Here is a 21,672-nt window from a genome sequence, read left to right as displayed (position 1 = left end):
TTTTTAATTGCTAAGTTATGTATTTATTTATTTATTTATTTGCTGGTTTTTCACCGTGCGCACGCTGTGGGCGCTCGGTGCGCACCGAGCGCCCACGTTGCGCAGTTCATGCCGTGCGCGCCTCGCCATTTTTTACACAGTAACATTTGTTTTTTTCTCCCTTGTGGGTCCTTTAATTTATTTAATAAATGTGATTGTTACTTATTTTTTTTTTTTTTTTTTGCCGTGCGCGTATGGTAAGCTTACCGTACGCGCACTCCGTGATTTTTTAAAAAAATTATTAAATGTATTTTCCGTACTTTTGGGTCCTTCTTGGACCCCCTGACAAACACTAGGGGGTCTGCAACTCTCTTCGTTGCCCCCTTTTCACGTTCCCCACCTTTGTTTCTCAGTGCGAGAGACAGAAAATGGTGGCCGACACTTCCTGATTTCGACCGATTCGAATGTTTACAGTCATGTAACCACCAATCAGAATTGAGCTCGCACACGGCACCGTACGCGTACGGTAAGCTTACGGTAAGCTTACGGTAAGCGCACGGAGCGCGCTTACAGATATCTATATTGATTTAGATGCTATTTTCTCAGGACCTACTGAACAGATTTACACCAGACCTACAAAAGGCACATCCTTGACCTGAGGACTACCTCTCTGCCAAATTTCAAGTAATTCTGTTCAGCCGTTCGGGCTGTAGCTCGGACTAAAGGTCCTATGGGAAAATGCATAGGGAAAACGCGTTTTGGGACCCCCCTTTTTTCTCAGCCCCCGCTTGACGAATCCCCCCAAGACTTTTAGGGTAGGAGCGGAGCGTAGCGCCCCATTAGTTTTGAAAATTTCGCGAGGATTCGTCGACCGGCGCCAAAGTTATTCCAAATAGAATGTTGCGGATTTCCTATGGAAACACGGTCCTAACTATAACTATCTACTGGCGACCGCCAGTAGATAATATATATATATATATATATATACTCACTGAAAAAACCTTAGGTTTCAGGCCTGATATAGTTAGGAATTAGCATTTAAAAAAAATTAGAAATTCACTGAAAAAATAATAGGTTTTAGGGGTGTTATAGTTAGCTGGACATTTTACTCGAACAAAACCATTGAACTTCCTCCGATATAGTTAGTTGTACTAACTACATCTCGCTCGCCCACAATCCACTGCTGATGATGTCACATATTACATCATTCATGACATGGTCAGTGACATCACTGATGACATCTCAAATGAAATCACTGATGACATCACTGATGACATCATCCAGTGAATGTGGTTTGGTTCGTTATTTTAATATGTGTTATATATATATGGCAATTTGCATTGAAGAATGAGTGGATATATAAATATAAATATCTGGATGGAGGATTTAGTAGCAGTGTGATTGACTGTTTACTTGACTAATTTATAGTGTCTCACTAAATATATTGGATAGTGACTAAACTGTGTGAATATCTGTATCACTTTGTCAGTTGTCGTGTAAACTGCTGCACCAGTTGGTTACTAGCTACGTGAAAGTGTATATTATTTATTGATTAGTTAACTGAGTATTTGTATGGTAGAGTGAATGTGTGTGTGGTTCGGTGGGGGGTGTGTGACTGCCCAAAGATGTGTGAATAGTTGATTCAGTAGGTATATGAAGTTAAAACTACATGTTATAACAGTTGTTTGGGTGAGTGAATATCTTTATGGGTTTGGTGATGAGCCAATATATATCTCAATGGTACATGTCCAACAAACTAGAAAAATAAAAGCCAGTGTATGTGTCAGTTGTTGTATATAAATAAGTATACATAAGACTCAGTGATTGTATGAGTGACTGTATGGATAACTGTATACTTGTAATAGTGTTTTTTTAACACACTAAGTATGAGTTATTATCTATATGAATAGATGAAGTGGTGTTTTTATAAGTGTATAGCTAAGTAAAAGTAAGTATGATCCATTGTTTGCATAACTGAGTAGGATGACTTCATAAGTGATTAGGATGTGTGCTGGTGTGTAATGTCGATATAGGTTATAAGTATATTTGATAGTGTTCTATTGATCATTGGCAGCATGTATGAGTCAATCTATAGGTAAGTGATTAGATGTGTGTATAGATCTAGGAATCACTGAGTGGGTGTTTAGAAACTTGTATTGGTGTGTCAATGGTTTTAAATCTGGCACTCTGTATTTTACAGCGAGTGATGAAAGGTTATACTAGTGTATGATGAGGTGTATCGGATGGTCACGTGGATGATGTCATCAGTGATGTCATCAGTGATGTCATTTGAGATGTCATCAGTGATGTCACTGACCATGTCATGAATGATGTAATATGTGACATCATCAGCAGTGGATTGCGGGCGCGCGACATGTAGTTAGTACAACTAACTATATCGGAGGAATTTCAATGGTTTTGTTCGAGTGAAATGTGCAGCTAACTATAACACCCCTAAAACCTATTGCTTTTTCAGTGAATTTCTAAGGATTTTTAAATGCTAATTCCGAACTATATCAGGTCAGAAACCTATGGTTTTTTCAGTGAATTTCAAAGGTTTTTTAAATGCTAATTCCTAACTATGTCAGGCCTGAAACCTATGTTTTTTTCAGGGAAATTCAAAGGTTTTTTAAATGCTAATTCCTAACTATATCAGGCCTGAAACCTATGGTTTTTTCAGTGAATTTCAAAGGTTTTGTAAATGACAATTTTTAATGTATTAATTGTTCTACTGATTTTTTTATACTGATTTACAAACATTTTTAAACTATTTTTTTTTAAATATTTTTTTAAATTACATTATAATTAAATTATACATTACAATTCAAAATATACATTCTCAGAATGAATTACTTTAGTTTAAATACTTTGCAAATAGGCAATAGACTTTTAAGTACAGTAGTTACAGTTGTTGCAATGGGCAACACAATTTCAAACACAATGCAACACTGAGCTCAATGTGAATTTCTAGTCAAATGCAGTTAGTTACTTTATGGATTACTTTTCTAAGCACAGGACTGGATCCTAGATTCAGTCCATGGACATCTCCTGTAAACAGTTGAGTAAAAGCATTTTGGTTACATTAGTGATTTTTAAGGAATATTATTGTATTTTAAAAGTTGACAGAAGTATTTTCACATAGGATCACCAATGTTATCCTATGGCAGAAAATTCACTTAGCAGGTAAGTAGTGTTAGTGTTTCTTTTTCTTACTCAGTACTGGATCCTGGATCCAGCACTGGTGAATCTCCTGTAAACAGTTGAAAGAATGTGTTTAAGTCATACAGACGATTGTTTAGGAATATTTTTAGTTTGTGAAAATAGACACTTCGAAACTTTTCTGGTGAAAACCACACAATGGATTCCGATGGAAGGAAATACAAGTTACTGGTAAGTACGCTTAGAATTACTTTTCAGGGTCAGTGCTGGGCTAAAAGATGCAGCCCTGGGTTCTCTCCTGATAACAGGTGAGTAAATCGGAATTCGTAGTTCGGCTGATTTCAGAGGAATATTTTTACGTTTCAAAAATGGACAAACTTTTCTGGTGAAAACCACAGAATGGATTTGTGTGGAAGGAAATACAAGCTACTGGTAATTACGCTTAGAATTACTTTTCAGGGTCAGTGCTGGGCTAAAAGATGCAGACCTGGGTTCTCACCTGATAACAGGTGAGTAAATCAGAATTCATAGTTCGGCTGATTTTAGAGGAATATTTGTACATTTCAAAAATGGACACTTAGAAACTTTTCTGCTGAAAACCACACAGTGAATTCCTATAGAAGGAAATACAAGTTACTGGAAAGTACGCTTAGAATTACTTTTCAGGGTCAGTGCTGGGCTAAAAGATGCAGCACTGGGTTCTCTCCTGATAACAGGTGAGTAAATCGGAATTCGTAGTTTGCCTGATTTTAATGGAATATTTGTACAATGCACTCAAGATCAATCCAGATAAAACGGAGGTGCTAGCTATCACCAATAGCAGCAATCCTTGGAACTCCCAGTTCTGGCCTGACGAGCTGGGGGCGATTCCCGCACCAGTCGCGATGGTAAAAAGCCTGGGAATCAAAATTGACGCCAATCTCTCCTTGACAAACCAAATCACCTCCGTCTTCGGTACCTGCGTGAGCTTACTCAGGCGACTGAGGAGACTCTCCCCTATCCTCTCCTTCTCATCAATGAGGACTGTTGTGACCGCCCTGATCCTGGCCAGGCTCGACTATGATAACTCACTTTATATTAGTCTGCCAAACTCACTGCTGCACAGACTCCAGGTGATTATGAACGATGCTCCCTGGCTGATTTTTAAACTTCCCAGACATACTCGGGCCTCCCCCCTACTACAACAACTGCACTGGCTACCCATCAAGCAGAGGGCCAAATTTAACCCCTTCGGTGACACGCCCTTTCCCCCTCCTGTGCCGGGCGTTTCCCACGCGGGTGGGTTTCATGACGAGATAGTCTCGTCATGGGCACAGCGCGACCGTGCTCCATGACGAGACTATCTCGTCATGGGCACAGAAGAGGTTAAAGGCCTCTGCATTACTCATAAGGCTTTGTTTGGGCAAGCCCCTAAATATATCAAGGAACGCCTGACGACATACACCCCCTGCCGCACTGTTAGGTCCTCCACGGAGGGTTTATTACAATGCCCACGCTTCCACTATTCCTCGAAAGGGGGTCGAGCCTTTTCCACTCTCATGCCTCAAATCTGGAACAGACTGCCAGGCGAGCTGTGCTCTGAAAGTGGTCTCCTGGCCTTCAGGAGAAAACTAAAGACCCTCTTATTCATGGAAGCTTGGGCTTAATACCCCTGCTCGCGATACATCCACACCCTGGCACTTCCGTAGTTCTGCTCTCAGCGCTTAGAGACCTGTAGGTATTAAGCGCTTTACAAACTACAATTAGCATAACATAACATAACATAACAATGGTGAAGGAGTGGAGAAGTGTGGCTCAATAATTAGAGCGGCAGACCCTGATGCAGAGGTCTAGCCCGGGACCAGGGTTCAATTCCCCGCCTCGGCGGGTCTTGGGCTCAATAATTCCACGGACCTGATAATTCTCGCCTCGGTGCCATTCTAATCATGGAGTCCCACTCTGTAACTCTGGGCAATAGCTTGCTTAATCTCCACAACGGCCCCCACAACGCTAAGGATGCCTGGCCTTCACCTTGGGGGTGCCCAGGAGTGGACGCCTCACAGGGAAAAGCCAGGATGGGTTCCACAGCGGTATTCGTACAAGCGCCGAGAGACCTCCGGGTAGTCGTGCGCTATACAAGTATCCATACATTTACATTTACATTTACAAGGAAGGGCCGGGGCCTGAGGTAACGTGTGCAAACACGCCCTGTGGCGCGTTTTAAGTAGGGGAATTAATTCCTCTTCAATCCTGCGGTCTCCTGGGGGCCAACTAGCCCACCAGGTACCTCCAGTATGCGCCAGGGAGCTGCGTTGCAGAGAGGTGTTCAGAGGCCACGCCCCTTTTTACAACACTCTGCAACGCAGCTCCATGGTGCCATCCCTGGGGGCGGGCGGTCCCCATGGCCTATACAAGGCTCCAGGAGGGGGGCCGCGTGGCCCCCCTCCCAGATTTTGAAGTTGCCCCGGGGAGTGGCGGTCCCCAGGGCTGGGGGGACTGAGAGCCCCCCCAACAAATCTTAATAGGTCCCGGGGGTGGCAGTCCCCATGGCTGGGGGGGCCTGAGAGCCCCCCAATTAATATTAAGAAGCCCCGGGGGTGGTGGTCCCCAGAGCTGGGGGGGCCTGAGAGCCCCCCAACAAATATTAAGAAGCCCTGGGGCTGGTGGTCCCCGGGGCTGCAGGGGCCTGAGAGCCCGCCCACACAATTGAAATAAGCCCCGGGGGTGGCGGTCCCCGGGGCTGGGGGTGCCTGAGAGCCCCCTGCACATAATTAAATAACGCCCCGGGGGGGTGGCAGTCCCCGGAGGGGCCCCCTTTACATAACTATTGCCCCCGGGATTTGGCCCCCCCGGGGGCCAATTACCAACGAAGCGCGGGAGCCCACGCTTCTTTTTTTTAAAATTTTCGGCCGAAATTCGCGCTGGGTGCGCGAATCTCGCAGGTTTTTTTTTTAAATGCTTTTTGTGGGCCGTGGGTGCTTGTGGGACCCCCTGAGCAGGCCTAGGGGGTCAGGGTGTTTCTACCCTGCCCCCTTTTTGCATTTTTCGCGTTTGTTTTTTTAGGTTTCTTGTGCCTCGATTCTACTGAGACACAAGATGGCTGCCAACACTTCCTGATTTGGAGTGTTGACAGCCAATTAGAATACAGTTCGTGCACGGCAGGGTACGCATAGGGTGCGCGGATCCTCCGAGGCCATAGATATATGTGTACTTTTAAATGTCATTTTCTCAGGAACTACTGAACGGATTTACACTTAACTTTACTACATTTAAGCAAAAGGCACGAGTCTGAAATAAGGACTACCTCTTTGCCAAATTTGGTGTAATTCCGTTCAGCAGTTCGGGCTGTAGCTGCGGCTAAAGGTCCTATGGGAAATTGTATGGGGAAAATGTGTTTTGGGACCCCCCTTTTTTCTCTGCCCCCGCCTGACGAATCACCGTAAAACTTCCAGGATAGGAGCGGACCGGAGCTGGCCAAAAGTTTTGAAAATTTCGCGAAGATTCATCAATCGGCGCCAAAGTTATTCCAAATAGAATGTTGCGGATTTCCTATGGAAAATAGGTCCTAACTATATCTACCTACTGGTGACCACCAGTAGGTAATATATATATATATACATATATATATGCTGAAAGTAACAAATGGGCTGATTACACTGTCAGTGGGACCGATACTGACGCCACATCGGCCCCTCGTGCCGCTGACATCTTTAACTGCGGTCAGACCACCACATTTCTATGCAGTCAATCTGACCGCATTGCCCCAGGGACTGACCACCGTTGGGCAGCCAATCGGATTGCATTCCCCGCAATGGGGGCAGTGCCCTCTAAGGCACTGCCATTGGGATTACGATCCATCTTTTCACCAGCCATATCACGTCAGTTCTGATGTGAAAAGGCTGGCTGGAAGGCATTTTTGGGGGCCCTAGCAGAGCCACTGTCCCATATGGCCCTATGCAATGGGCCCTGGGGGACACCAGGAGTGCCCCTCAAAAACATCCCTGCATCGTGTGGCAGGCACCGTATGGTGCCTGCTACAGGGTGCAGCCATGTTCGTAAACATCCCTTTTCGGGGCCGCATCAGAAGCCTCAATGCAAAGAAGCATGTTTCCGACCACCTCCACGGCCGTCGGATCCTAATTTGGTGGGCAGGACCACGACTACCTGGCGGTTGGTCCCATTCCCTCAATGATGGCAGTCAGAAGCTTATCCGACCACCATAGCAATCTGCCCCAAAGGCTGAAGGGTCATTATAATTAGGAAATAGCATTTAAAAAAAACATTAGAAACTCACTAAAACTAAGATAGCTATATATCGTGCCCTTGCCATGCACTGCTGTCCACCCCACATTTTACATTACCCATTACATCTTCTATGATATCTTTGATAATATGGCTGCAACATTTGCAGTGAAAATATTGATGAGAAAACTGTGCATGGCGGGGGAGCGAGATATAGTTACCTAAGGGCACGAGTTAGAGTTACTATGGAGATCATTGCAACGATAACTGCTGAATTTCTATGTTTTTTGTGTGTAAAATCTGAACCTAACTAGAATGCCCCTGTAACCTTTGGTTTTTTAGGCAATTTCTGAGGTTTTTCAAAGTTCTATGTTCTAACTATAATGTCCCAGAAGCCTTTGTTTTTCTAATTATATATATGAAAACATGTTCTCTCTATCTCTTCTCTCTCTCTCTCTCTCTCTCTTGCTCTATATATATATTTATATATATATATATAAAAATATCTATGTATACATATACTCAATATATATGTGTATATATATATATCTAAATATATATATATATACCCAATATATATGTGTATATGTATACACATATGCCCGGCTGAATAAATGATTTCCACACACCTGTACGTGGCTCTCCATGTTGGGAACTCTTTTGTTGATGCAAATTGAAGTGCGGCCCACCCAGGTCGCGGAGAGCCCTCCCGCGGAAGAGCGGGTCCATTGGAGTCATTTATACTTCAGATCATGGAACGATGTGTGCTCAGCTGGGAAATTTCTGTTCTGCGGCATTCCTGAGAGTCACACAGCCCCACTGTGGTGATTGCAAATTATTTTGGATAAAGGCAGACGCACTTACCTGTGATTAGTATTGACATGGACTCCAATCACCAGCATGCACTGAGCTGACACGCCCACTGGGTGGAACTTCATAAGCTGGTGCTAACGAGCGGCGGTATCCTGCCTACATTCAAACGTCCAGTACCTGTGACCAAGAGCGCAAGGACGCTCGAAACGCGTAAGGATTTACTGGCACTGTGTATTCTGTGTGCTTGAAAGACTGTTTAGCAGGGCTGCCCGGCTGAATAAATGATTTCCACACACCTGTATGTGGCTCTCCATGTTGGGAACTCTTTTGTTGATTCATATATACATATATAAATATATATATATATATATATATACATATATATATATATATATATATATATAGAGAGAGAGAGAGAGAGAGAGAGAGAGAGATCTATGTTTGTGTCTGTGTGTTAAACATTGAAATGGACATGACCCATTTTTCCGCTTTTTTCCCTTATACTTCATGTGTTTACATTCAAGAAGCCCATGTCCAAATATATTTAAAATGTCCATATTTCCAAAATTTCGTTATAAGAACAACCATGGTTTACATTCTAGCTCAACAAGTGTTAAATAAACCACACATGTGATGATGTATTTTAAGCATTTTCCATCACTTTGGCAGCCAAGCTGTGAAAAACGAATGCAACTAAAATACATGTTCTCAGCACAGGAAGTTGTTATCTTCTGCTGCATTTCCCACAGTACCCTTATAAGTGTGTATCTATTTTAGCTGAGCCAAACAGAACGGTTTTTCGGCTGCCTCTGCAAAGTAGCAGGCAGGGTCCTGCTTTTGGAAATACGAAGATTGAAGGAGGTACTGCTTTGTAAGCACAACAATGAAACACGTGGGTGTGTGTTTGCGTTTGTTTGTACGTTTGGGTCTTGTCAGTTTACATTTGTGCCACTCAATAATGTAAAGACATTGTTTCAACTAATTTCAAAAACCTTGAAATTCTTCTATGTTGTACATATATCTTTATAAATTCAACGGATGAATATATATAGTCCCGCAGATCAGTTGGATGAAGTAAGCCTTTCATCTTCATTCGGTCAATAACATGAATAATGATGCTTAAATAGGACACATTTTTTCAGCTCACAGAGATGCAAAATTACCTTGTAGTGAGCCTTTTATTTACTGTACTATACACTGCAAACATTCACTAGGTAGTATGCGCTCACCTTTGGCTATTTTGGTTTTGCCAGAGCACTGAGCCTCAAATCCAAATTCGCCCTGCCAAAGACTTTTTTTTAGATGCTTGAGGAATAAAGAGAAGTAAATCTCATCCAAATCTCAAGTTACAGAGCAGACAATTTGGCTACACAGTGAGGACCAAAAAGTCGATAGATGGCGTTATGTATGTGTTTAATACAAATTCAAAGCCAAACTGATGTATACCAGTCTCGGACATGTGTTGTTAAAATACAGAATTACTACTAGCAAACCAGATTGTCTAACAAACTTTAGTCTCAAAAGCATGAAGCTTACGAGATATTCAGTAATAGCAATGCAGACCATCAGAAACAAAATCTGGTGACCAGTATATGGTTTTTGGTCTTCTTGTAAATACATGAGTAAATCTAAATTACCACAACTAATACTCAGCTAAATAGCAGTAAATGGGAAACCTAGTTAGATTCAGTGAAGAAGGAAGGTGTCAGCATTGTAGAAACAGTTCTCCCAAATCAGAGGAATTGCATAGCATAAAGTGACACAACAGAATTTTGCCTAGAGGTCTGTACCTCTTGAAGTCTAGAAGGAATATGACGAAAGCTAAAGAGTGGTCTTCAATTAAACTCCACAGAACATTTGAGAATCCCACATTTTGTGTTCTAGTACTTTTCCACCTTCTCACGGTAAAACTTGGCAGCTGTATTTAATGCTTCCATCTTCTAGTCTACACACAGAACGTCTCCAGATACAGCACATATAACGGTCATCGCTGTGTTTGTTAGTGTTGCACATCCTTGCCAAGGGTTTTCCTCCCGAGCCTCGCTATCTCTCATATACAATGTACCTTTCACTAGCTATGAGATCATATGAACACACCTGCAAGAAGAAGAAATCATTGCAACCCTCATGTTCAAGGACAAACATTAGAATCCAAATGCTTAAGGCCTTTGGTTAAGTTAATGTAGCAAACAATTCAGTACACATTTAAATGCATGGTTATGATACATATACAGTTATGAAATAAATGCAGAATACAATTCAAAGGAATACATTGTTATGTAAAGGCTAACACCATTATTCAAACCAAGCAAATGCAGATATATATGTGAACTGCAATTTGTTAACACTGTCAGGAAAATACTCATTTAAATCTGAGGATTATACAGTAAATGCATCTTCAATATCTGGCCAAGTGCACCACTTTACATTAATTATATTAAGGCACACAAATATATGGTACCACATATATGGTACCACATGTACTTACATATGGCATAATCGAAGGGTGGCACCACAATTGCACTGCTTCAGGTTAAACCATTTTTTGTTTGCGTTGACTGTGAAGTCTCTCACTAAATATCAGTGGTTGTCTCTGAGAGTAAAGGCTGTCAGTTTATGTACTGTCAATTTATGTAGTTTTTAGTTATGTTTCGACAACTCATATTTTATTAAACTCTTTTCTAGTTCATTAGTGAATGCCACATACATATTATTCAGAGCAGACAATTTTTAACTGTGTTATGTAGACCCATGAAACAGTAGTAAATGCACGGATTGTCTATTCAGGTTCTCTGACATTTGCCCAGTGGACTGCAAAGTAGAGGGGTACTTTCAAGGCTGGATGGTCTGTCTGATCCAGCTTTAAAAAGTGCTTAGTTGTTTTTCTTTTTTGCAGTTTTATGCAGTGGGAACCTGACCCAAAGATGTTGGAGGGCTTTACACGAGCACCAGTTACATTACACAAGATCACATTCAATTTTTAGGCACAGCGAGATTAAGTGATTTGCCCAGAATCACAGGATGTTGAACCAATGCTAAGACTCAAACCTCTCTTCCAAAGTTGGCAGCTCTGGACATAAAGCCACATCCTCTTCTTAGTTCTTTACATTAAACGCAGGGCTTTCATTTGTGCCATTTTGCCTCATTTCTGTTTAGGGGAGAATCCCAGTTCCCACACACACAGCTCACAAAGGTAGATTTGGTTCCTATGCTTGTACTAAGTACTGTGGTGCTACTTCAAATATTTTTGCCAAGGCTGATTCTCATACTTAAACACTAACTCATAATAGGAGTAGAGTGCTAATACATTCCCCTTGTAAATATAGCGGCTTTGCTGCCATGTTTTTACTTGTGGAAATTGTCTAATCAAGGAGCACAAAACTATCCAAACAACATTGCATGCAGTGTTTACTATTATTATTTTTTTTCAGTGAGCTCCACTGACACCCGATACACAAAGGCACAAATTTCAAACTCCTCACACACACGTTCAAGGCACTACACAACTTAGGCTCCACAGGCCCACCTATCTGAAGAGTGACATCTCCTTCCACCAACCACCCAGACTCCTACTCACAAATATTCCATGCATACATAAAACTAGATCAGAAGGACAGGCATTCTCTTACATTTCTCCTAAAGTTTAAAACAACCTCCCACTCCACATCAAAGCCACCTCCTCTCTTTTTGCAATCTGCAAGAAGCTGAAAACATGGCTTTTCAATTAAACAAACTACCATAGGCAGGGCTAGGCCCACACACCTGCAAAGCACCAGGATAACTTCATGGATGATAGTGTACTTTACAAATACACATAACATTATGTTACACCTAAGTGTAAATTTGGCACAATTACTCTTCTGGTACTTTACACAATAGGCTGTGTCATGATGGTTTTGCTAACTCAGTAAAGACTGGAATGCCTGTTTTTATGACCCTGCAGTTTGTAAGGGAAATTAATTTCTTCCAAGTTGATGCCTGATTTTCAGTACATCTAGGAAACAATGAGCAAGGTTTGCCTCTTTCCATTGTGGAACTGTGCTGTCTAAAATAATTCAATAACTAGAAGAATTCTAGTGTTAAATGAGTCACTTGAGTGACTACCTTTGTCCTACATGACAAGTAACTCTATTAGACCGCTATTATTAAAGCAAAACTGTATAGAAATTTGCACTAGGGGCCTGATCTACAAAAGGCATTTTGGAGTAAATAATATTCCAGATATTGCAAAATTTTGTTCACAAACCTATTTTTTTCTGTGCAGAGATCTCTGCTGCAGTGTCGGACATTTCACACACGTAGATACACGTTTTTGTAGTAAATGTGGAAGGGACAAGGGGGAGTGGTGGGAAAATGTGGAATATTTGTTATTAAATGGGTGAGATTTAGGAGGGGTTTAGGGAGGGATATGCTCATACAAAACACACACCAACATAAGAGTAAGACAATCACAATTCCCAAAATATGCATGTAATTCTACTATAGCAGTACAGCCCACTATACAGGGCTATTCCACTATACAGCTATACCGCTACAGCGATAAAGGAGACAACCAAGCAGAAGGCGGGAGACTTTACCAAGGGAGCAGGACTTTAATGCCAGTATACCCCGGCTATAAGGCTATTAAAACATTCTGACACTTGAGGGCAGAATGCTCTAACAAATAAAAGAAAGCCTTGTGGAACCCAAAGGGATTGAAATCCCCTCGGGCTCCATGAGGCTTTTGTTCTCTGCAACAGCTGTGAACAAAAACATTGGAAAGTTGGAGCGCCATGCTTCTACCCGCTATCTCCAGTAACTATAACTTGTGCCCTAAGGCCACTATAACTTGCGCCCACACCATGCACAGTTTTCTCATCAATAATCTCACAGCAAATGTTGCACTTATATTATCAATGATGTCATAAAAGATATCATGAGTGATATAACGTGTGGGGCAATTAGTAACGCATGACAAGGGCGTGGGTTACAGTTACCTTAGTGACAATATACATATGTGCCCAGTGTTTTCACCAACGATGTAATTTGATATGTTTGAGATGTTAACAAGATGTATCGGTGATATCATCGAATATGTCATTGAAGATGTTATGAGGCATGCAGTCTGCGTTGCATAAGCGGAGCATGGTGGAAGCACGAGTTCTAGCTAGCTCATTTAAATAAAATAATTTTCACGGTCCCTCACAGGAGATTGCAGGAGATTGTAGCGACCCCCCCAACATTTTCTTTACATTTTGGGCCCTGGGGTTGGCCCTCTAGGTCCCCCCACAAAAGACAAGGGGTCAGGTTACCCCCTATTATGTCCCCTTATATAGCACTTTTTAAACTTTTCAGGACACAGGGACAGAGTCTTCATGTCCTGTAATAGTGGCTGCAACATTTCATCTGATGTTGCAGCTGGCTAATCAGAGGGCTACCTTCAGCTTGACCGATATTGGTCCAGTGGTAGCAAAATGACTAACAGGAGAAAGAGCCTGCTCACCTAATCGCAAAGCTTTACATTTTTAATTCACACTCCCGAGGGACTCCTGAGGAACCAACTGCCAATATATCTCTATTTTTATTTTTTAACCTCAATTTCCCCAAAACCTCTTAAGAAATTTATATCAAATCACGAAAAGCATGCTTTCTAGTTAAAGATCTAGCTTTCTGCTAAATTAAGTATAATTCTGTTTAGCCTTTTTGACTGTAACACTCTCTAATATTGCCTAAGGAAATTGCCAGAGGAAAGTGTGGGCTTCCATCCTTTTTCTCAGCGCCTGCTTGACCGATCACATTAAGACCTTTGAGGAAGGAGCTGAGGTGGATAAACCTTTTTTTTCCAAAAGTTCCATCAAATGTCGCCTAAGTTATTAGTAGAACAAAACAATGCTTTTCCTATGGAAAGTGTAAGCTAAATATAACTACACACACATAGTCCAAACCGCCACTGTGTGATATGTAAGGAATAAAGTACGTTCTACTGTAAAATATAATGCAAGTCACTGAGGAGTTCCATAACCATACAGAGGAACAAGGCCAAAGTCCAGTTATTTTCTAAGGTTATGGCACTCTGAGGTACCGTGCGATATCCTCATCATGTACACCAGAAGGTACTTTATAAGACATGGTCAAACAATCAACTTTCCTATAATCTACTTCGACCTTGGTGTGTATCACTTTCATGTGAAAGAGCAAGCATGTCTGCAAACATGAAGAATAAAAATTAAGCCTATAGTGCAAAATTATGCACATCAAAATATGTTAGATATTTGTTGCAAACAGATATTAGAAACAGTTCAATGCAAGTCAGTTTAGAAAAATGCATTTAAATACATAGAAAGCTTCTAGCTTTTCTCTAACTATCTAAGGAGTGCCAAAAATAAACAAGTTCTTTCTGCTTGTCATTGTAAGCTAAAAAAATAGAGCAGACGAAAGAAAGGCAATGTTCAGTTTTCATTATTAAACACCTGCTTCAATTACACTGTGTGACCCATAGTCATGGACAACATATTTATTGTGAATCATTGCTCCCTATGAATGTTGGAAGACATATCCTAACAGAACACCCAACTGTGTTTAATGTTATATATAATTTTAAACCATTTTTCTAATATCAAAAGAGATGATTTTACAACAGACTTTGAATGCCTACAGAGGAATAATTGTTTAATACTCCTTTATAGGAAAGCATTCCTAAGATTGCATTTCAATATAATAAAGGTAGACAGCCATGTCAGCAATGTCTCATTAGCACATAACGAATATTTCAAGAAATATATATATATATATATATATATATATATATATATATATCCACACGAGCAGGAAAGCCCCAAAGGAGTTCAACCACACGAAGATTGAGTTATTCATGCCGTTTATTTGGAAACTTGCTGGCAGGCAGAAAACAGGCTTCAGACATCAGTAAATCAAAGTGCCAGAGGCGTTTCAGGAGTCAAATATTCCCTTCTTCAGTGGCAAAGCATCGTGACTAAGAGCAAAGTTTCTGACGCACCTTTTATATTCATGTCACCTGCCTCAGTGGGCGTTGCCTTTCTCAAAGCCTTCTGGTACACGTAGTGCGCTGCAGTGTTCCTCAGTGGGTGTGCTCTTGTGCCTGTGCAATGAATCAAAGTTATTACCCCAGTGGGTTAGTGCTCTGTCCCGTTGATGTGCCCGCCCTGCTTTGCAGAATCCAAAATGCACATAGACTGACACCAGTCCTGCAAAGGCGCCAATCTCCTTCGTTCCGTACCTTGCAGCACCTTCGTGGCGCCGCACGAACCCGCTCTGACGCGGTGGGTCGAAGCTCCGTGGCTGGGTAACAGCCATTATAAATCCACACGAGCAGGAAAGCCCCAAAGGAGTTCAACCACACGAAGATTGAGTTATTCATGCCGTTTATTTGGAAACTTGCTGGCAGGCAGAAAACAGGCTTCAGACATCAGTAAATCAAAGTGCCAGACGCGTTTCAGGAGTCAAATATTCCCTTCTTCAGTGGCAAAGCATCGTGACTAAGAGCAAAGTTTCTGACGCACCTTTTATATTCAAGTCACCTGCCTCAGTGGGCGTTGCCTTTCTCAAAGCCTTCTGGTACACGTAGTGCGCTGCAGTGTTCCTCAGTGGGTGTGCTCTTGTGCCTGTGCAATGAATCAAAGTTATTACCCCAGTGGGTTAGTGCTCTGTCCCGTTGATGTGCCTGCCCTGCTTTGCAGAATCCTAAATGCACATAGACTGACACCAGTCCTGTAAAGGCGCCAATCTCCTTCGTTCCGTACCTTGCAGCACCTTCGTGGCGCCGCACGATCCCGCTCTGACGCGGTGGGTCGAAGCTCCGTGGCTGGGCAACAGCCATTATAAATCCACACGAGCAGGAAAGCCCCAAAGGAGTTCAACCACACGAAGATTGAGTTATTCATGCCGTTTATTTGGAAACTTGCTGGCAGGCACAAAACAGGCTTCAGACATCAGTAAATCAAAGTGCCAGACGCGTTTCAGGAGTCAAATATTCCCTTCTTCAGTGGCAAAGCATCGTGACTAAGAGCAAAGTTTCTGACGCACCTTTTATATTCATGTCACCTGCCTCAGTGGGCGTTGCCTTTCTCAAAGCCTTCTGGTACACGTAGTGCGCTGCAGTGTTCCTCAGTGGGTGTGCTCTTGTGCCTGTGCAATGAATCAAAGTTATTACCCAAGTGGGTTAGTGCTCTGTCCCGTTGATGTACCTGCCCTGCTTTGCAGAATCAAAAATCCACATAGACTGACACCAGTCCTGCAAAGGCGCCAATCTCCTTCGTTCCGTACCTTGCAGCACCTTCGTGGCGCCGCACGAACCCGCTCTGACGCGGTGGGTCGAAGCTCCGTGGCTGGGCAACAGCCATTATAAATCCACACGAGCAGGAAAGCCCCGAAGGAGTTCAACCACACGAAGATTGAGTTATTCATGCCGTTTATTTGGAAACTTGCTGGCAGGCAGAAAACAGGCTTCAGACATCAGTAAATCAAAGTGCCAGACGCGTTTCAGGAGTCAAATATTCCCTTCTTCAGTGGCAAAGCATCGTGACTAAGAGCAAAGTTTCTGACGCACCTTTTATATTCATGTCACCTGCCTCAGTGGGCGTTGCCTTTCTCAAAGCCTTCTGGTACACGTAGTGCGCTGCAGTGTTCCTCAGTGGGTGTGCTCTTGTGCCTGTGCAATGAATCAAAGTTATTACCCCAGTGGGTTAGTGCTCTGTCCCGTTGATGTGCCTGCCCTGCTTTGCAGAATCCAAAATGCACATAGACTGACACCAGTCCTGCAAAGGCGCCAATCTCCTTCGTTCCGTACCTTGCAGCACCTTCGTGGCGCCGCACGAACCTGCTCTGAAGCGGTGGGTCGAAGCTCAGTGGCTGGGCAACAGCCATTATAAATCCACACGAGCAGGAAAGCCCCAAAGGAGTTCAACCACACGAAGATTGAGTTGTTCATGCCGTTTATTTGGAAACTTGCTGGCAGGCAGAAAACAGGCTTCAGACATCAGTAAATCAAAGTGCCAGACGCGTTTCAGGAGTCAAATATTCCCTTCTTCAGTAGCAAAGCATCGTGACTAAGAGCAAAGTTTCTGACGCACCTTTTATATTCATGTCACCTGCCTCAGTGGGTGTTGCCTTTCTCAAAGCCTTCTGGTACACGTAGTGTGCTGCAGTGTTCCTCAGTGGGTGTGCTCTTGTGCCTGTGCAATGAATCAAAGTTATTACCCCAGTGGGTTAGTGCTCTGTCCCGTTGATGTGCCTGCCCTGCTTTGCAGAATCCAAAATGCACATAGACTGACACCAGTCCTGAAAAGGCGTCAATCTCCTTCGTTCCGTACCTTGCAGCACCTTCGTGGCGCCGCACGAACCCGCTCTGACGCGGTGGGTCGAAGCTCCGTGGCTGGGCAACAGCCATTATAAATCCACACGAGCAGGAAAGCCCCAAAGGAGTTCAACCACACGAAGATTGAGTTATTCATGCCGTTTATTTGGAAACTTGCTGGCAGGCAGAAAACAGGCTTCAGACATCAGTAAATCAAAGTGCCAGACGCGTTTCAGGAGTCAAATATTCCCTTCTTCAGTGGCAAAGCATCGTGACTAAGAGCAAAGTTTCTGACGCACCTTTTATATTCATGTCACCTGCCTCAGTGGGCGTTGCCTTTCTCAAAGCCTTCTGGTACACGTAGTGCGCTGCAGTGTTCCTCAGTGGGTGTGCTCTTGTGCCTGTGCAATGAATCAAAGTTATTACCCCAGTGGGTTAGTGCTCTGTCCCGTTGATGTGCCTGCCCTGCTTTGCAGAATCCTAAATGCACATAGACTGACACCAGTCCTGCAAAGGCGCCAATCTCCTTCGTTCCGTACCTTGCAGCACGTTCGTGGCGCCGCACGAACCCGCTCTGACGCGGTGGGTCGAAGCTCCGTGGCTGGGCAACAGCCATTATAAATCCACACGAGCAGGAAAGCCCCAAAGGAGTTCAACCACACGAAGATTGAGTTATTCATGCCGTTTATTTGGAAACTTGCTGGCAGGCAGAAAACAGGCTTCAGACATCAGTAAATCAAAGTGCCAGACGCGTTTCAGGAGTCAAATATTCCCTTCTTCAGTGGCAAAGCATCGTGACTAAGAGCAAAGTTTCTGACGCACCTTTTATATTCATGTCACCTGCCTCAGTGGGCGTTGCCTTTCTCAAAGCCTTCTGGTACACGTAGTGCGCTGCAGTGTTCCTCAGTGGGTGTGCTCTTGTGCCTGTGCAATGAATCAAAGTTATTACCCAAGTGGGTTAGTGCTCTGTCCCGTTGATGTACCTGCCCTGCTTTGCAGAATCAAAAATTCACATAGACTGACACCAGTCCTGCAAAGGCGCCAATCTCCTTCGTTCCGTACCTTGCAGCACCTTCGTGGCGCCGCACGAACCCGCTCTGACGCGGTGGGTCGAAGCTCCGTGGCTGGGCAACAGCCATTATAAATCCACACGAGCAGGAAAGCCCCGAAGGAGTTCAACCACACGAAGATTGAGTTATTCATGCCGTTTATTTGGAAACTTGCTGGCAGGCAGAAAACAGGCTTCAGACATCAGTAAATCAAAGTGCCAGACGCGTTTCAGGAGTCAAATATTCCTTTCTTCAGTGGCAAAGCATCGTGACTAAGAGCAAAGTTTCTGACGCACCTTTTATATTCATGTCACCTGCCTCAGTGGGCGTTGCCTTTCTCAAAGCCTTCTGGTACACGTAGTGCGCTGCAGTGTTCCTCAGTGGGTGTGCTCTTGTGCCTGTGCAATGAATCAAAGTTATTACCCCAGTGGGTTAGTGCTCTGTCCCGTTGATGTGCCTGCCCTGCTTTGCAGAATCCAAAATGCACATAGACTGACACCAGTCCTGCAAAGGCGCCAATCTCCTTCGTTCCGTACCTTGCAGCACCTTCGTGGCGCCGCACGAACCTGCTCTGAAGCGGTGGGTCGAAGCTCAGTGGCTGGGCAACAGCCATTATAAATCCACACGAGCAGGAAAGCCCCAAAGGAGTTCAACCACACGAAGATTGAGTTGTTCATGCCGTTTATTTGGAAACTTGCTGGCAGGCAGAAAACAGGCTTCAGACATCAGTAAATCAAAGTGCCAGACGCGTTTCAGGAGTCAAATATTCCCTTCTTCAGTAGCAAAGCATCGTGACTAAGAGCAAAGTTTCTGACGCACCTTTTATATTCATGTCACCTGCCTCAGTGGGCGTTGCCTTTCTCAAAGCCTTCTGGTACACGTAGTGCGCTGCAGTGTTCCTCAGTGGGTGTGCTCTTGTGCCTGTGCAATGAATCAAAGTTATTACCCCAGTGGGTTAGTGCTCTGTCCCGTTGATGTGCCTGCCCTGCTTTGCAGAATCCAAAATGCACATAGACTGACACCAGTCCTGCAAAGGCGCCAATCTCCTTCGTTCCGTACCTTGCAGCACCTTCGTGGCGCCGCACGAACCTGCTCTGAAGCGGTGGGTCGAAGCTCAGTGGCTGGGCAACAGCCATTATAAATCCACACGAGCAGGAGAGCCCCAAAGGAGTTCAACCACACGAAGATTGAGTTGTTCATGCCGTTTATTTGGAAACTTGCTGGCAGGCAGAAAACAGGCTTCAGACATCAGTAAATCAAAGTGCCAGACGCGTTTCAGGAGTCAAATATTCCCTTCTTCAGTAGCAAAGCATCGTGACTAAGAGCAAAGTTTCTGACGCACCTTTTATATTCATGTCACCTGCCTCAGTGGGCGTTGCCTTTCTCAAAGCCTTCTGGTACACGTAGTGTGCTGCAGTGTTCCTCAGTGGGTGTGCTCTTGTGCCTGTGCAATGAATCAAAGTTATTACCCCAGTGGGTTAGTGCTCTGTCCCGTTGATGTGCCTGCCCTGCTTTGCAGAATCCAAAATGCACATAGACTGACACCAGTCCTGAAAAGGCGTCAATCTCCTTCGTTCCGTACCTTGCAGCACCTTCGTGGCGCCGCACGAACCCGCTCTGACGCGGTGGGTCGAAGCTCCGTGGCTGGGCAACAGCCATTATAAATCCACACGAGCAGGAAAGCCCCAAAGGAGTTCAACCACACGAAGATTGAGTTATTCATGCCGTTTATTTGGAAACTTGCTGGCAGGCAGAAAACAGGCTTCAGACATCAGTAAATCAAAGTGCCAGACGCGTTTCAGGAGTCAAATATTCCCTTCTTCAGTGGCAAAGCATCGTGACTAAGAGCAAAGTTTCTGACGCACCTTTTATATTCATGTCACCTGCCTCAGTGGGCGTTGCCTTTCTCAAAGCCTTCTGGTACACGTAGTGCGCTGCAGTGTTCCTCAGTGGGTGTGCTCTTGTGCCTGTGCAATGAATCAAAGTTATTACCCCAGTGGGTTAGTGCTCTGTCCCGTTGATGTGCCTGCCCTGCTTTGCAGAATCCTAAATGCACATAGACTGACACCAGTCCTGCAAAGGCGCCAATCTCCTTCGTTCCGTACCTTGCAGCACCTTCGTGGCGCCGCACGAACCCGCTCTGACGCGGTGGGTCGAAGCTCCGTGGCTGGGCAACAGCCATTATAAATCCACACGAGCAGGAAAGCCCCAAAGGAGTTCAACCACACGAAGATTGAGTTATTCATGCCGTTTATTTGGAAACTTGCTGGCAGGCAGAAAACAGGCTTCAGACATCAGTAAATCAAAGTGCCAGACGCGTTTCAGGAGTCAAATATTCCCTTCTTCAGTGGCAAAGCATCGTGACTAAGAGCAAAGTTTCTGACGCACCTTTTATATTCATGTCACCTGCCTCAGTGGGCGTTGCCTTTCTCAAAGCCTTCTGGTACACGTAGTGCGCTGCAGTGTTCCTCAGTGGGTGTGCTCTTGTGCCTGTGCAATGAATCAAAGTTATTACCCAAGTGGGTTAGTGCTCTGTCCCGTTGATGTACCTGCCCTGCTTTGCAGAATCAAAAATCCACATAGACTGACACCAGTCCTGCAAAGGCGCCAATCTCCTTCGTTCCGTACCTTGCAGCACCTTCGTGGCGCCGCACGAACCCGCTCTGACGCGGTGGGTCGAAGCTCCGTGGCTGGGCAACAGCCATTATAAATCCACACGAGCAGGAAAGCCCCGAAGGAGTTCAACCACACGAAGATTGAGTTATTCATGCCGTTTATTTGGAAACTTGCTGGCAGGCAGAAAACAGGTTTCAGACATCAGTAAATCAAAGTGCCAGACGCGTTTCAGGAGTCAAATATTCCCTTCTTCAGTGGCAAAGCATCGTGACTAAGAGCAAAGTTTCTGACGCACCTTTTATATTCATGTCACCTGCCTCAGTGGGCGTTGCCTTTCTCAAAGCCTTCTGGTACACGTAGTGCGCTGCAGTGTTCCTCAGTGGGTGTGCTCTTGTGCCTGTGCAATGAATCAAAGTTATTACCCAAGTGGGTTAGTGCTCTGTCCCGTTGATGTACCTGCCCTGCTTTGCAGAATCAAAAATCCACATAGACTGACACCAGTCCTGCAAAGGCGCCAATCTCCTT

The sequence above is a fragment of the Triturus cristatus genome, chromosome 4_1 (genome assembly GCF_964204655.1).
Source record: "Triturus cristatus chromosome 4_1, aTriCri1.1, whole genome shotgun sequence".
Classification (NCBI taxonomy): Eukaryota; Metazoa; Chordata; class Amphibia; order Caudata; family Salamandridae; genus Triturus; species Triturus cristatus.
This window is presented reverse-complemented; position numbering follows the sequence as displayed.